We start from the raw sequence: 12,084 nt of genomic DNA on the forward strand, positions 1-12,084 counted from the left end.
TGCCTGACTGACGAGACAAGTCGCCATCGCCGCAAGCAACTGAGACTCTCCTGGTCCGGAGTCCGCAGTGCTGGGGGGGCGATGAGCGACCCGCCTGTCAGCAGGTGCCCGGGTGTTAGGGCCTCGCCGTCGCTTGGATCTTGGCTGATGGCTCCCAGCGGCCTCGAGTTCATTATGGCCTCGATGCCGACGAGGACTGTGGCGAGCTCTTCGGCGGTTAGGAGCGCGCTGCCTACCGCCCGTAGGAGTAGGCTCTTGGCAGTTTTTACACCTGCCTCCCATAGCCCTCCCATGTGAGGAGCTCGCGGCGGTATGAACGCAAATTCGCATCCGTTTTTTGACGCAAAGTCGCGAATTGCGTCTCCCTGCTCCTTGAGCCTGATCCGCAGAGCGCTGAGATGGCGGCTCGCTCCGACGAAGTTCGTCCCGTTGTCGCAATGAACGACTTGGGGATATCCTCGGCGCCCGACGAACCTTTGAAAAGCCAACAAAAAACAATCAGTGGTTAGATCGGAAACTATTTCTAGGTGAACCGCCTTGGACGCAAAACAAACAAAAAGCGCAATGTATGACTTGTATGGGGGCCTTCCGCGAATTTTCAATGTCGTGTGCACTGGTCCACAAAAATCAACGCCGCAAATTGAAAATGGGCGGAGAGCACGGAGTCGATCTGCGGGTAAATTCCCCATGAGTTGCGTCAGCAATCGAGGCTTGCATTTAAAACAGCGCATACAGGATCGAACTGTCTGACGGCAGACCTCCTGAGCGTTCACTATCCACACGCTCTGTCGAAGGATGCTCACAAGTGCTCGTGGGCCGACATGAAAATTCGAATGGTGCAGATGACGAATATAGCTTCGCACGAATTGCGAGCGCTTAGTCAAAAGCAGAGGAAACTTGGCATCGTATGATATAGGAGCTTTAGCTAGTCGCCCCCCCACTCGCAACAACGAAAAGTTACACCAAGTCCCTGTGTCTTCATGGATGAATGGGTTCAACCGCTGAAGACTAGGACCAATTGTAGATCCTTTCCTAACCTTTTCGATTTCTCCTTGATACTCGTGATGCTGGACGATTTCGACAATTTTATAAAAGGCTTCATTGTATTCGGTCGGTGAGATAGTTTTTTCGAATTTTAGGCTTGGGTCTTTACATTTTCTTATAAAGCGGAACACATACACGAACACTCTAAGCAGTTTGAGATGTGACGAGAATCCCTCGATGACATCTAACAGCTCCGAACTTCGCACAGCCGCGGTCAGCCCGACCGCAGTCTTCCTCTTTTCCAGCTGAAGATCATCGGAGTGTTCGAAATGAGCGTTCTTGGGCCAGTTTTCTTCTTCCTCTTTCAGAAATGATGGTCCTTCGAACCAAATTGACTGAACGATTTCGTCGACGTCACAACCTCTTGAGACAATATCTGCTGGGTTCTGTTTCGTGGGTACATGCCGCCACGTAGCATCATCTGACCACTCTTGAATCTCAGCCACTCTATTTGAAACGAAAGTCGACAGCGACGATGGATGAGACCGGATCCAATGGAGAGTTACCTCTGAATCCGACCAATAAACGACTCGTTCAATGGGCACGTTTAATAGGGGCTTGATTCTGTGACAGAGATCTGCGAGAAGGTGAGCGGCACATAACTCAAGCCTTGGGAGCGTTTTGGTCTTGAGCGGCGCTACTTTGGATTTCGAAGTCAACAATGATACTTTTAAACCTTCTGCAGTTCTGCTACGTATATAGACGCACGCTCCATACGCTCTCATGGAGGCGTCAGCAAAGGCATGTATTTGAACCGGTGACATCGGATCGGAATACACAAACCGAGATATGGATATGTCTTCCAATTGAGATAGTGTATTTTTCAACTTATTCCACGCTGTTTCCAAATGCAGCGGGATCGACTCATCCCAATCTAGTTTGTTAAGCCAAAGCTCCTGCAATAGGATCTTGCCTTTTATAACGATAGGACTTAATAAACCTAGGGGGTCAAACAACTTTGATGTCACCGATAGTATGTTCCGTTTTGTCGCTCGGAGACCCATAACTGAATTGTCAATTTTGAACTTAAAGGCATCGTCAGTAGGTAACCATGAGATTCCTAACGCCTTTGTCGACTCTGAATCCGAGATTGTTATGGGTTTGGCTGTGCTCTCAGATGCGGTGATCTCGGGTGAGTTTGAAAACCACTTAGTCAACTCAAACCCTGCGGTCTGAAGAACCTGAGACACTTCGGACTTAATTGCCCTTAGCTCCTCTACGCATGCAGCACCAGTCAACAAGTCATCGACGTAAAAGTCGGACCCAATAACGTTAGCAGCTCTAGGGAATGAGAGCTTCGCAGACTCACTCAACCTTTTCAAACACCGGATAGCTAAGAATGGGGCTGGTCCAGTCCCATAGGTTACAGTGTTGAGCTTGTATAATCTCAAGGATTCAGAAGGGTCTCTTCTCCACACTATGAGCTGAAACTGCCGATCCGCTTCGTTCACCATCACTTGGCGATACATCTTTTTAACATCAGCAGTCAGGGCAAACCTGTGCAGACGGAAACGGAGCAGTGTCGAGTATAATTCCTCTTGAATGGTAGGTCCCACCATCAGAATGTCATTTAAGGCCACCTGTGAGGACGTCTTGGACGAAGCATCGAACACGACTCGGAGCTTGGTAGACGTACTTTGGGGCCTCAGAACACACTGATGAGGGATTACGTAGTGTGGAGTAGACGGAATCGTATTGTCAGTAGGAGACATATGACCTAAGGAGAGGTACTCTTCCATGAATTCCAAGTACATTTTCTTCAACTCAGGGTCACGATGCAATCGTCTTTCAAGCGACAAAAACCGCCGTTTCGCAACCTCAAAGGAGTTTCCTAAACAATTTGGATCTGATTTAAACGGGAGCCTTACTTCGAACCGACCTGATGATAGTACCTGAGTCGTCTTACGATAGTGTTCTTCACATAGCTTGTGCTCAGGTGTGGCAATTTTCTTGGTAGATGGCATTTCTTCCAGTGACCAAAACTTTTTCAAGGTCCTATCGATGGATACTAGCAACTCTTCACTGCAACTCAAACTGTTTGTAATTTGAGGAGCAGAACTCCTGGAAACATATTTTCCCGACACAACCCAACCAAGAAGGGTTTTCTGAAGAGTTGGAAAGTCAGGACCTTGTTTAATTTGACCAACAGCTAATAATTCAAAGAACGATTCTGCTCCAATTAACATATCTATTCTTTGTGGCTTGTAGAAATAAGGGTCTGCCAGTGGTAGGTTCTCTGGGATTCGCCAGTCAGTCACATTCACTGACTGGTCAGGGTGATAACCTGAAATTGATTTCAGGATCCAAAAATCAAAGGAGAACTCACTACCATTTATTCGCGACTTCACCACTGTGTGTATTTTATCCTTTACTTGGGAATTAGATTCACCAATTCCAAGCAAGTTAATACAGGACTCCTCTCTACGGATCTGTAAGCGATTAGCGAGGTCCTCGGTAATGAAATTTGTTTGTGATCCAGAGTCGAGCAGAGCTCTGGCCAGAATGTGTTCACCGCTCTTAGTTCGGACGCTTACGATCGACGTAGCCAGAATTACCCTGTCCAACGCTGTCGCATGCAAAACATGTGACGTGGAAGGTTGATTCTGATTTGATGGAGGAGAAGGACTCTCTTGGGGTGGTGGCAACGCGAGACTATTAGCCGACACTGTGTATCGATGCAATAATGTATGATGTGAGCGGCTGCACACTCGACATTTATTGGCTTTGCATTTTACAACAGCGTGGCCTTTTCGCAGACAATTAATGCATAGGGATGCCGACTTAGCAAACTCAAACCTTTGCATCACCGAGAGACGCGAAAATGAAGGGCAATTTGACACTACATGGTCTCCTGAATTGCAGTAGCTACAAGTTTGCTGAGTTCTACTGTTGGTGGAAGTGGAAGAACAAGCAAATGAACTGCGATTATGTTGCTTGCTTGGCATGACTTTGTCTTGCCTTGGCTTGGTCGATTCTTCAGCAGACAGATGCTGGTATCGACGATTCAAGACTTTCTCAAAGTCGGACCAAAGCGGCAACTTCTCATAAGTAAGCTGTTCATCCCACTTTTGTTTCGTCACTGGGTCGACTCTGTTTAAAACGAGATGAATGAGCATTGCATTCGAAATTGTTGTATCATCTCCGATCGACAGTAACGATCCGTAAATCGACGAAACAGTATCGATTAGAGTTCTTAGAGATGATGCAGATTGATGCGACATTCTCGGCAGATTGAACAATGTGGAAATATTATTCGTGAAAATCAAATAATCGTTGTCATACACTCGTTTTAGGCCAGCCATGGCCTTTTCATAATTTGCCTCGGTGACTTGGAACGCCTTTATTGTTCCTAATGCTTCATCAGAGAGGCACGAAATCAAATGATTAAATTTTTCGATCACCGGTATGCTGTTGTCGCTATGGACTAGTCTTTCGAAAAGGCTAATGAAATTTTTGAATTCCGAGTGTTTACCACTAAATTTGGGTAATGCCAATTTCGGAAGTCTAGCATGAGTTGGGGCTGAAGAAGACACTGGCTTCGTCTCGCTTGCTGCATCAAAGGCGGCGATAAGCGACATTATCTTTCCTTTGGTGACAATTATCAGCTCTTCCAACTCGGCTGCATATGCATCATCACCTGTTATATCCTCGATTTGCTCCTGCAAATGGTTAGCCTTTTCAATTGAAGCATTCAAACAATCTAATCTACATTGTAATTCCGGTAATTGCAAAGGAATCGACCCTTGATCTAATCGATCCTCTAAGCGGCGAATGCTTTTTACTCTACTTTTGAGCTTAATCTTTAAGTCTTCAAGAGTGGGTTTACTTTTTTCTGCCATAATGGTTGTGTTTTTATTTATATATTTATTATTAATATTTTTTTTTTTTTTTTTTTTTTTTTAATTTTAAATTTTTGAACGAGAACGATAATCGAAAACGAATTTTAATTGAATGTCGATGCACGAGGTATCAAGGGAAAGAGTTGTTGCAAGTAACAGCCGAAAACAATATACCCGTATGATACAGGGTAGCGCGTCACTTGGCAAGTAACAGCCGAAAACAATATACCCGTTGGATGTAGGGTAGCACGTCACTTGGCGCACCGTTAAGCTCAAGAGCGGCAACGAAAATTCTCCCAACAAATACAACGCAAGCAGCAGTGGAGAAGCGAAAGCGAAAACGAAATAATGCACCGGTGCTGCTGCTTGTATGTATGTGTGGATATTTTCTATACGCCGTGGCTTGGGTGAACGAACGAACAAACTTTGTTCTAACGACGAGAAAGGTAGAACAAATATAAAATGGGGGGGGGGGGGGGGGGGGGGCGTTGACAGTGATTGCAGTAAACGAAAGATGTATGTATGTATGTACATATGTATAACTGTTGCGTCCAAATAGCGGTTCACATATGTATGTCTGTTTGGGTCGATATGTATGTATGTATTTATGTTTTTAGTTATATTTATGCAATTAATAACAAAATGCATGCAATCAAGCTCTACTATATATGTATCATACGTCTGTGCCTAGAATTGAAGGCGATGTGCAATGTATTCAGCACAAGACACCTCAAAGAAAGATCTGAATGTCTTTAGCTCAGCCTTCAATTTTCTGCACAAATACCTCTGATTCCTCTTTTGGATTTTTGAATCCAACTGCTACTTTCCTGTCTTTTTCGCAGGGCATCCCTCGGCGGTAGCAGAATTGCACAAAAATTATTGTTGGCGCGACCGACGCGATGATATTTTACAAAAATTGATTGCCGATTGCACACACACACGACGCGGGCAACGAATATGTTTGCATATGTATACTGCAATTTCTTGTGTCACTGTCACTTGTTTTTTGTTGCCTATAATTCACTTTACAGTCCACCCGGGGGCGCCATGAAAAATTAGAAGAGTTTTTCTAATCAGTTACCGAAAACTTTGGGTGGCTGTAATTTAAATTATTTATTTGGCGGGGCGAAAAACTTGATACGCTCGATCTATTTCAAGGTTGGCGAACAACTATATTTTCTTCACAATTCAAATCTCTTACTCTAGCTATCCTACGGTGGCAAAGCGGGGCGAATTCGCCAAGAGCGAGAGAGCGAGCTTTTATTGCGCTCCCGCTTTGCCCTAGCCTAACTTACACTAGACTTCATAATTCATAATTCATAATTCATAATTCCATCTATAACTAATAATTGTGGCCATGGATGGAAGGTCACGCAACATGCGGAGTTCCACTTTTTTGAGACTAGAGTGCCGTATTGGTGCTTATGCCCAAAATATGCGATCCTGCCACATTTCCTGGAGCGTGGGTGATATATAGGTGCGGTGATTCAATATACATGCAAGTGCTGTATAGGGACGGGTTCTATATAAGTGCAGGTGCCATATAGTTGCGGATGTTCCACTTTTTTGGGGCTATATTGCCATATTGGTGCTTATGCCCAAAATATGCGATCCTGCCACATTTCCTGGAGCGTGGATGCTATATAGATGCGGTGGTTCAGTATACATGCCAGTGCTGGATAGGGAAGGGTTCTATATAAGTGCAGGTGCCATATAGTTGCGGAGGTTCCACTTTTTTATGGGCTAGAGTGCCATATTGGTGCTAGTGCCCAAGATGTGCGATCCTGCCACATTTCCTGGAGCGTGGGTAATATATAGGTGCGGTGAATCAATATACATGTAAGCGCTGTATAGGGACGGGTTCTATATAAGTGCAGGTGCCATATAGCTGCGGAGGTTCCACTTTTTTGGCGCTATATTGCCATATTGGTGCTTACGCCCAAAATATGCGAGCCTGCCACATTTCCTGGAGCGTGGATGCTATATAGGTGCGGTGGTTCAGTATACATGCCAGTGCTGGATAGGGAAGGGTTCTATATAAGTGCAGGTGCCATACAGTTGCGGAGGTTCCACTTTTTTGGGGCTATATATCCATATTGGTGCTTATGCCAAAAATATGCGATCCTGCCACATTTCCTGGAGCGTGGATGCTATATAGGTGCGGTGGTTCAGTATACATGCCAGTGCTGGATAGGGAAGGGTTCTATATAAGTGCAGGTGCCATATAGTTGCGGAGTTCCACTTTTTTGAGACTAGAGTGCAGTATTGGTGCTTATGCCCAAAATATGGAGCCTGGGTGATATATGGGTGCGGTGATTCAATATACATGTAAGCGCTGTATAGGGACGGGTTCTATATAAGTGCAGGTGCCATATAGTTGCGGATGTTCCACTTTTTGGGGCTATATTGCCATATTGGTGCTTATGCCCAAAATATGCGATCCTGCCACATTTCCTGGAGCGTGGATGCTATATAGATGCGGTGGTTCAGTAACCATGCCAGTGCTGGATAGGGAAGGGTTCTATATAAGTGCAGGTGCCATATAGTTGCGGAGGTTCCACTTTTTTATGGGCTAGAGTGCCATATTGGTGCTAGTGCCCAAGATGTGCGATCCTGCCACATTTCCTGGAGCGTGGGTGATATATAGGTGCGGTGATTCAATATACATGTAAGCGCTGTATAGGGACGGGTTCTATATAAGTGCAGGTGCCATATAGCTGCGGAGGTTCCACTTTTTTGGGGCTATATTGCCATATTGGTGCTAACGCCCAAAATATGCGATCCTGCCACATTTCCTGGAGCGTGGATGCTATATAGGTGCGGTGGTTCAGTATACATGCCAGTGCTGGATAGGGAAGGGTTCTATATAAGTGCAGGTGCCATACAGTTGCGGAGGTTCCACTTTTTTGGGGCTATATTGCCATATTGGTGCTTATGCCAAAAATATGCGATCCTGCCACATTTCCTGGAGCGTGGATGCTATATAGGTGCGGTGGTTCAGTATACATGCCAGTGCTGGATAGGGAAGGGTTCTATATAAGTGCAGGTGCCATATAGTTGCTGAGTTCCACTTTGTTGAGACTAGAGTGCCGTATTGGTGCTTATGCCCAAAATATGCGATCCTGCCACATTTCCTGGAGCGTGGATGCTATATAGGTGGGGTGGTTCAGTATACATGCCAGTGCTGGATACGGAAGGGTTCTATATAAGTGCAGGTGCCATATAGTTGCGGAGGTTCCACTTTTTTGGGGCTATATTGCCATATTGGTGCTTATGCCCAAAATATGCGATCCTGCCACATTTCCTGGAGCGTGGATGCTATATAGGTGCGGTGGTTCAGTATACATGCCAGTGCTGGATAGGGAAGGGTTCTATATAAGTGCAGGTGCCATATAGTTGCGGAGGTTCCACTTTTTTGGGGCTATTTTGCCATATTGGTGCTTATGCCCAAAATATGCGTTCCTGCCACATTTCCTGGAGCGTGGGTGATATATAGGTGCGGTGATTCAATATACATGCAAGTGCTGTATAGGGACGGGTTCTATATAAGTGCAGGTGCCATATAGTTGCGGATGTTCCACTTTTTTGGGGCTATATTGCCATATTGGTGCTTATGCCCAAAATATGCGATCCTGCCACATTTCCTGGAGCGTGGATGCTATATAGGTGCGGTGGTTCAGTATACATGCCAGTGCTGGATACGGAAGGGTTCTATATATGTGCAGAAGCCATATAGTTGCGGAGGTTCCACGTTTTTGGGGCTATATTGCCATATTGGTGCTTATGCCCAAAATATGCGATCCTGCCACATTTCCTGGAGCGTGGATGCTATATAGGTGCGGTGGTTCAGTATACATGCCAGTGCTGGATAGGAAAGGGTTCTATATAAGTGCAGGTGCCATATAGTAGCGAAGGTTCCACTTTTTTGGGGTTATATTGCCATATTGGTGCTTATGCCCTAAATATGCGATCCTGTCACATTTCCTGGAGTGTGTATGCTATATAGGTGCGGTGGTTCAGTATACATGCCAGTTCTGGATAGGGAAGGGTTCTATATAAGTGCAGGTGCCATATAGTTGCGGAGGTTCCACTTTTTTATGGGCTAGAGTGTCATATTGGTGCTAGTGCCCAATATGTGCGATCCTGCCACATTTCCTGGAGCGTTGGGGCTATTTAGGTGCGGTGGTTCAGTATACATGCCAGTGCTGGATAGGGAAGGGTTCTATATAAGTGCAGGTGCCATATAGTTGTGGAGGTTCCAGTTTTTTGGGGCTATATTGCCATATTGGTGCTTATGCCCAAAATATGCGATCCTGTCACATTTCCTGGAGCGTGGATGCTATATATGTGCGGTGGTTCAGTATACATGCCAGTGCTGGATAGGGAAGGGTTCTATATAAGTGCAGGTGCCATATAGTTGCGGAGGTTCCACTTTTTTGGGGCTATATTGCCATATTGGTGCTTATGCCCAAAATATGCGATCCTGCCACATTTCCTGGAGCGTGGATGCTATATAGGTGCGGTGGTTCAGTATACATGCCAGTGCTGGATAGGGAAGGGTTCTATATAAGTTCAGGTGCCATATAGTTGCGGAGGTTCCACTTTTTTGGGGCTATATTGCCATATTGGTGCTTATGCCCAAAATATGCGATCCTGCCACATTTCCTGGAGCGTGGATGCTATATAGGTGCGGTGGTTCAGTATACATGCCAGTGCTGGATAGGGAAGGGTTCTATATAAGTGCAGAAGCCATATAGTTTCGGAGGTTCCACTTTTTTGGGGCTATATTGCCATATTGGTGCTTATGCCCAAAATATGCAATCCTGCCACATTTCCTGGAGCGTGGATGCTATATAGGTGCGGTGGTTTAGTATACATGCCAGTGCTGGATAGGGAAGGGTTCTATATAAGTGCAGGTGCCATACAGTTGCGGAGGTTCCACTTTTTTGGGGCTATATTGCCATATTGGTGCTTATGCCAAAAATATGCGATCCTGCCACATTTCCTGGAGCGTGGATGCTATATAGGTGCGGTGGTTCAGTATACATGCCAGTGCTGGAAAGGGAAGGGTTCTATATAAGTGCAGGTGCCATATAGTTGCGGAGTTCCACTTTTTTGAGACTAGAGTGCCGTATTGGTGCTTATGCCCAAAATATGGAGCCTGGGTGATATATAGGTGCGGTGATTCAATATACATGTAAGCGCTGTATAGGGACGGGTTCTATATAAGTGCAGGTGCCATATAGCTGCGGAGGTTCCACTTTTTTGGGGCTATATTGCCATATTGGTGCTTACGCCCAAAATATGCGATCCTGCCACATTTCCTGGAGCGTGGGTGATATATAGGTGCGGTGATTCAATATACATGTAAGCGCTGTATAGGGACGGGTTCCATATAAGTGCAGGTGCCATATAGTTGCGGATGTTCCACTTTTTTGGGGCTATATTGCCATATTGGTGCTTATGCCCAAAATATGCGATCCTGCCACATTTCCTGGAGCGTGGATGCTATATAGATGCGGTGGTTCAGTATACATGCCAGTGCTGGATAGGGAAGGGTTCTATATAAGTGCAGGTGCCATATAGTTGCGGAGGTTCCACTTTTTTATGGGCTAGAGTGCCATATTGGTGCTAGTGCCCAAGATGTGCGATCCTGCCACATTTCCTGGAGCGTGGGTGATATATAGGTGCGGTGATTCAATATACATGTAAGCGCTGTATAGGGACGGGTTCTATATAAGTGCAGGTGCCATATAGCTGCGGAGGTTCCTTTTTTATGGGCTAGAGTGCCATATTCGTGCTAGTGCGCAAGATGTGCGATCCTGCCACATTTCCTGGAGCCTGGGTGATATATAGGTGCGGTGATTCAATATACATGTAAGCGCTGTATAGGGACGGGTTCTATATAAGTGCAGGTGCCATATAGCTGCGGAGGTTCCACTTTTTTGGGGCTATATTGCCATATTGGTGCTTATGCCCAAAATATGCGATCCTGCCACATTTCCTGGAGCGTGGATGCTATATAGATGCGGTGGTTCAGTATACATGCCAGTGCTGGATAGGGAAGGGTTCTATATAAGTGCAGGTGCCATATAGTTGCGGAGGTTCCACTTTTTTATGGGCTAGAGTGCCATATTGGTGCTAGTGCCCAAGATGTGCGATCCTGCCACATTTCCTGGAGCGTGGGTGATATATAGGTGCGGTGATTCAATATACATGTAAGCGCTGTATAGGGACGGGTTCTATATAAGTGCAGGTGCCATATAGCTGCGGAGGTTCCACTTTTTTGGGGCTATATTGCCATATTGGTGCTTACGCCCAAAATATGCGATCCTGCCACATTTCCTGGAGCGTGGATGCTATATAGGTGCGGTGGTTTAGTATACATGCCAGTGCTGGATAGGGAAGGGTTCTATATAAGTGCAGAAGCCATATAGTTGCGGAGGTTCCACTTTTTTGGGGCTATATTGCCATATTGGTGCTTATGCCCAAGATGTGCGATCCTGCCACATTTCCAGGAGCGTGGGTGATATATAGGTGCAGTGATTCAATATACATGTAAGCGCTGTATAGGGACGGGTTCTATATAAGTGCAGGTGCCATATAGCTGCGGAGGTTCCACTTTTTTGGGGCTATATTGCCATATTGGTGCTTACGCCCAAAATATGCGATCCTGCCACATTTATTGGAGCGTGGGTGATATATAGGTGCGGTGATTCAATATACATGTAAGCGCTGTATAGGGACGGGTTCTATATAAGTGCAGGTGCCATATAGTTGCGGAGGTTCCACTTTTTTGGGGCTATATTGCCATATTGGTGCTTATGCCCAAAATATGCGATCCTGCCACATTTCCTGGAGCGTGGATGCTATATAGGTGCGGTGGTTTAGTATACATGCCAGTGCTGGATAGGGAAGGGTTCTATATAAGTGCAGAAGCCATATAGTTGCGGAGGTTCCACTTTTTTGGGGCTATATTGCCATATTGGTGCTTATGCCCAAGATGTGCGATCCTGCCACATTTCCTGGAGCGTGGATGCTATATAGGTGCGGTGGTTTAGTATACATGCCAGTGCTGGATAGGGAAGGGTTCTATATAAGTGCAGGTGCCATATAGTTGCGGAGGTTCCACTTTTTTGAGGCTATATTGCCATATTGGTGCTTATGCCCAAAATATGCGATCCTGCCACATTTCCTGGAG

At 45.7% G+C, this 12,084-nt stretch overlaps 1 long non-coding RNA gene across 1 annotated transcript; it reads right to left on the reverse strand.

Annotated features, from left to right (window-relative positions):
- Positions 1–340: 340 nt before the first annotated feature.
- Positions 341–5,715, reverse strand: LOC117185556 (uncharacterized). Its single transcript, XR_004471069.1, has 2 exons — positions 5,668–5,715; positions 341–474 (listed from the first exon to the last, which is right to left on the reverse strand). It is a non-coding gene; the product is annotated as an uncharacterized lncRNA (long non-coding RNA).
- Between the last annotated feature and the right edge of the window lie 6,369 nt (positions 5,716–12,084).

Source organism: Drosophila pseudoobscura, unplaced genomic scaffold (assembly GCF_009870125.1).
Source record: "Drosophila pseudoobscura strain MV-25-SWS-2005 unplaced genomic scaffold, UCI_Dpse_MV25 Unplacedtig00000855, whole genome shotgun sequence".
Lineage (NCBI taxonomy): Eukaryota > Metazoa > Arthropoda > Insecta > Diptera > Drosophilidae > Drosophila > Drosophila pseudoobscura.